This window comes from Megascapheus bottae, chromosome 6, assembly GCF_031878675.1.
Source record: "Megascapheus bottae isolate mThoBot1 chromosome 6, mThoBot2.hap1, whole genome shotgun sequence".
NCBI classification, from domain to species: domain Eukaryota; kingdom Metazoa; phylum Chordata; class Mammalia; order Rodentia; family Geomyidae; genus Megascapheus; species Megascapheus bottae.
Window position 1 is genome coordinate 3,626,600 of NC_143514.1, and position 5,616 is coordinate 3,632,215.

The window sequence follows — 5,616 nt, forward strand, 5'->3', positions numbered from 1 at the left end:
CCATATACCCCTTCTGTCTCCACTATCAGCAAAGACCACTAGGGTTGTAGCTCTGGAGCTGGCAGGTTATAGCTCTGGATTAATGTGGCAGCTCAGCAGCAGACAGTGCCTGCCAGTGTGGCAGATCTAACCTCTGCAGGTTCTTCTCTAGGAATATTACAAATAAAGTCCAGGACAATGACCCCCAAGGCCTTGTGTTCTCATATCTTCTCTAAGAGATCTCAGTCTCATTTTCCCCAGATTGCATGAACCTAAGGATTTCTAATGTCTGGGGCTGTGCTCTACTTGGTTGTCCCTATTATAATTTGGCACTTTGGAAGGAAGTACTTTATTGGTTGAGTCCTATAACATTCTGATGGGTTGTTAATTCCTAATCAAGTCTCTTCTGCCAACTCTCTCACCAGGGTCATAGGAAGGTTATAGAAATCAAAGTTTCTAAGGAGGAGCAGAGGCAAAATGTTCTGAAAAACTGTCTCTTTTGCACTGGTTTTGATTTACTAGGCCAAATGTTTCTCAACGCCCCTGGGTTGTAACTAATTTGATTTTTTTTTATAATCAATTCACACACACACCTTATTCTTATTCCCCCCCTCAATGAATACAGTGTTTTTATACTATCATTTAAAATGATATTTTGTATATTTTCCACAGCTGGGAGTGGTGGCCCATGCCTATAATCCCAGCTGCTGTTAGTTGAGGAGCAAGGTTCAAAACCAAACCGGCATGAAAGCCTGTGAAATTCTTATCTCCAATTAACAATTGGAAAACTGGAAGTAGTACCATGGCTCAAAATGATGGCATATTAGCCTTGCACAAAAAGAGTTCCAGGACAGTGCCCAGGCCCCAAGTTCAAGGCCTACAACCAAAAGAAAATTAAAGAAAGCAAAACCATTTTAGTTGCAAAGTAAAGAAATGGCAGGAATTCTGTGAGGAAAATCTTGAAACCACAAGATGTAAGAGGTCATTTTCTGGAAGAGCTAGTTCCAGAATTGTGAGAGTTATTTAGAGGGGGAAGTTTTACACCCTGTTTTTAAATTTTTATTGTTATTACTTTGGGATCTGCCGAGTTAAACAGTGACAAGAAAGTCGGAAACATGAGAGCCTGCATGGAGCAGGCAAAAGTTCAGCCAGGTAAGGAAAGACACGCAAGGCCCCTCCTGCTCCCTGAATGTGAGAAGCCTCAGGGAAGGCCTTTCCTGTACCTCCACAACAGAGCCCCGGTCCTGACTCCCAGGTGGCCTTCAAGGCTCTCCCAAGAGGCCAACGAGAGCTCAAGGTCCAGTTTCCCGCTTCACAAGGCCAGGCCTCCAGTGATTGGAATCCAGATAATTTCAGAACTAAGGGAACTTGCAGTCTTCTGGTTTATAGATTCTGGGAAGATATTAATAGCCTACTTTTGTGATCCTTGAATTTCTGTATTTATGTCTGGAATACAATGATAAAGAGCTGTCATAAGACCTGTGAGCACAGAGCCCTCCCCAGAGCTAATATGTGATAACTGCTGTTCTGAGCCAAGGCCTCAAAACAGCACTGCCCCAATGTGCTGATAATCACTCAACAACTGGGTGTTCAGCTTTGCTGATCTCCATGGTATAATCACTCCTGTCGCAATCATAGGCTATCAACAGGGACAGGAAGTGGAGAAGTCTTGGACCCAATTGAGTCTTAGAAATGTGGGAGCCATCTGTGAATCGCGGGCAAAGCCAGGACTGGCTGTGTACATTGAAGAAGAATTGGGGAGAAGGAAAAGAAAACTGAGCAAGAAGCTAGGCACGCCGATGGCTCACACCTGTAACCCTGGCTACTCAGGAAGCTGAGATCTGAGGATCAGTTCAAAGCCAGCTCAGGCAGGAAAGTCCATGAGACTTATCACCAATGAACCAGCAAAAAGCTGGATGTAGAGGTGTGGTTCACATGGTAATGCATTCACCCTGATCAAAATGCTAAGTGAGAGTGTGTGGCCTTGAGTTCATGCTCTAGTAATGGCATACCTACTCACCCCCATACATACACACACACACACACACACACACACACACACACACACACACACACACACCATGTACAAGGGTCATGCATGCTCAAGAGTATATGTTAGTGTGGGGGAGGGCATGACCCTCAATATGTCATTTGTTTTAATAATCCATCCCCTGTGTGTGGGTGGAAACACAGGATTTTCTTCTAAGGGGCAGAGTATGACAAGTGAGAGGGACGAGTCATTCTTGTGACCCACTATTTGGGGACAAAGTCAGGTGCCATGTTTAAGATGTCCAGAAGGTCACATGACAACATATCAGGTAGCCCCTGGAAAATGGACTGGCCTTTGCACATCAGAGACCCCACACTCCTTCTGAGGCTCCAAGAGAGAGGACCTTCTAGAAATTACTCCAGCAGAACTAGACTTTTCCAAGGTCCTCTGGGCCCATGGAAATTTGGAAATAAGGAGTTGCCACTGTGTCGAAGAATTAGGCATGTATCTCAATGATGCTTGCTTTTCAGTAACTGAAGAACAAATGGATTCTCCAGATCCTTTCTTCAGCTCATGGGGATGGGTCTCCCCACACTCCAGGACCCTACTGGAAGATTCCATCTGGCCCTGAAGTGTCTCCAGTTCTGCTCTATGTTCTTAAATTTTGCCATGTAAGGGCAGTCCTTCCTTCCTTCTTCCTCCCTCCCTCCCTCCCTCCCTCCCTCCCTCCCTCCCTCCCTCCCTCCCTCCCTCCCTCTCTCTCTCTCTCTCTCTCTCTCTCTCTCTCATCTCTCTCTCTCTCTCTCTCTCTTCCTTTCTTTCTTTCTTTCTTGTCCTGGGGCTTTAACTCAGGGCCTGGGCACTGTCCTTGAGCTTTTTCAAGGCAAACACTCTACTACTTGAGCCATAGCACCACTTCTGCTTTTTGTGTATGTGGTATCAAGGAATTGAACCCAGGGCTTTGTGCATGCTGGCTAGGCAAGCACTCTACCACTATGCCACACTCCTGGCCCCGTACAGCCCTTTTTACTTGATTGAATCATTGTTTATTAGGTAGGTCTTATGATTTTCAGGGGAATTCTAACTCCTTTGGTAAACGATCTTCTGGAAATTCCTTCCACAGAGCCTGACCTTTCCAAGGTCCTGTGAGGCCTTAGTTCCTGGCTCCTTTCAAAAGCCTGCACACGTGGCAAGGAGTGGATTGAACTTGGGCAACCCTCCAAGGCTCAGGTTCCTCTGCTGGAGAAAGTTAACACTTTAATAGCACTGTTTGCTGGTTGAGGGCCACCAATATATTGTTTTATGGGCTTTCAAGAACTTTTCTATAGGTGTGGAGAGGGCCTAGACACTAGCCTGGGTTGGGGTCTTCAGGCTAGGGTCCTGGCTAGCTATCGGGGGCTCTGCCCAATGCCTAGGTGCTAGCCTTGGGTGGGGGCAACAGGCTAGCAGCCTGCCTAGACATCTGGGCTTCACACTGTGGCTGGCCTAAGCTCTAGCCTGAGGTGGGAGCAGCAGGCTAGCTGTGCAGCTTGCCATCTGGGCTTCACCCAGTGCCTCCCCTACATGCTATCCTTGGGTGGGGACAGCAGGCTAGCCACCTGGCTAGCCATCTGAGCTTTGCCCAAGGCCTAGGCGCTAGCCTGTTGTGGAGGAAGCAAGCCAGTGGACTGGCTAGCCATCATGTGTTCACCTAGTACCTAGGCGTTAGCCTGGGGTCAAGGGAGCAGGCTAGCAGCCTGGCTACTCATCTTGTCTTTGCCCCAGTGCCTAGGTGCTCACCTGGGGTAGTTGTAGCAGGCTAACAACCTGGCTGTCCATCTGGGCTTCGCCCAAGGGCCTAATGGCTAGCCTGGGGTAGAGGCAGCAGGCTAGCGGCATGGATAGCCATCTGGGCTACAACCACATGGCAAGGCGCTAAACTGGGAGGGGGCAACAGGCTAATGGCCTGGCTAGCAATCTGGGCTTTGCCCAGGCCAGCCTGGGATGGGAGCAGCGGGCTTCGTCCAGTACCTAGGCTGTAGCCTGGGGTTGGGGATCAGGCTAGCAGCCTGGCTACCATTTTTGTGTCACCCAATGCCTAGGCACTAGCCTGGCATTGGGGCAGCAGGCTAGTAGCCTAGCTAGCCATCTGGGCTTCGCCCTGTGCCTAGGTGCTAGCCTGAGGTGGGGGTAGGAGACTAGCAGCCTGTCCAGCCATCTGGGCTTTGACCAGTGGCGTACCTTTAACCAGACTGGGGTGGGGACAGCAGGCTAGCAGCCTGGCTAGTCATCTGGGCTTCACCCAGTGGCGTGCCTTGTCACTAGCCTGGGGTGGGAACAGCAGGCTAGCGGCCTGGCTAGTCACCTGGGTTTCATCCAGTGCCTAGGTTACAGCCTGGGGTCGGGGTTCAGGCCCCTGGCTAGCCATCTGGGCTTCACCTAATGCCTACATAATATCCTGGGGTGGAGGCAAAAACCTAGCGGCCCCGGCTAGCCATCTGGGCTTCATCCAGTGAGGTCTCTATGTGCTAATGTGGGGTGGGGGCAGAAGGCTAATGGCCTGGCTCGCTATTTGGGCTTCGCCCAGTGGCATGTTTAGGTGCTAGCCTGTGGCGGGAGAAGCAGGCTCTCAGCCTGGCTAGCCATCTGGGCTTCATCCACTACCTAGGCCCTAGCCTGGGGTCCAGAGATCAGGCGATTGGTCTGGCTAGTCATCTGAGCTTCGCCCAGTGCCTAGGTGCTAGCCTTTATTGGTTGCAGCAGGCTACCGGCTTGGCTAGCCATCTGGGCTATGCCAAGAGCCTAGGCAGTAGCCTGGGGTAAGGGCAGTGGCCCGGTAGCCTGGTGGTTCACCTGGGCTTTGCAGAGTGGCTGTTCTAGGCACTAGCCTGGGGTGGGGCAACAGGCTAGCAGCATGGCTTGCCATCTGGGCTTCACCCAGTAGTTCCTTTAGACACTAGACTGCGGTGATTGCAGCAGGCTAGAGGCTAGGCTAGCCATATGGTTATCTCCCTGTGGCTCACCTCGTTGCTAGCCGGGGGTGGGGGCTGCAGGCTATTGGCCTGGTAACCATCTGGGCTTCACCCATTGCCTAGGTGCTAGCCTTGGGTTAGGGGGATCAGGCTAGCTCTGACTAGCCATCTGAGCTTTGCCCAGTGCCTAAGTTTTAAGCTGGGGTGGTTGCAGTGGGCTAGCGGCATGGTTGACCATCTGGGCTTTGCCCAGTGCCTAGGTGCTAACCTGGGGCTGAGGGCAGCAGGATACTGCCTGGCAAGCCATCTGGGCTGCTCTCAGTGGGTGGCCTAGGTGCTAGCCTGGGGTTTGGGCAGCAGGCTAGCAGCCTGGCTAACCAGCTGGGTTTTGCCAAGGGCCTAGGTGCTAGTTTTAGATGGGGGCAGAAGGCTAGCAGCCTGGCTATCCATCTGGGCCTCATCCAGTGTCTATCATTGGTGCTAGCCTGGGGTGGAAGTAGTAGGTTAGCAGCTTGGCAGACCACCTTGGCTTCACCCAGTTGCTGGCTAGGGGCTAGTCTAGGGTAGAGACAGCAGGCCTGGGGCCTTCAGGCCAGCTGGGCTTCTCCCAGTGGCTGGTCTAGGTGCTAGCCTGGGGTATAGGCAGTGGGCTAGGGGCTTTCCAGGCCACCTGGGCTTTACCAAGTGGCTAGCTTA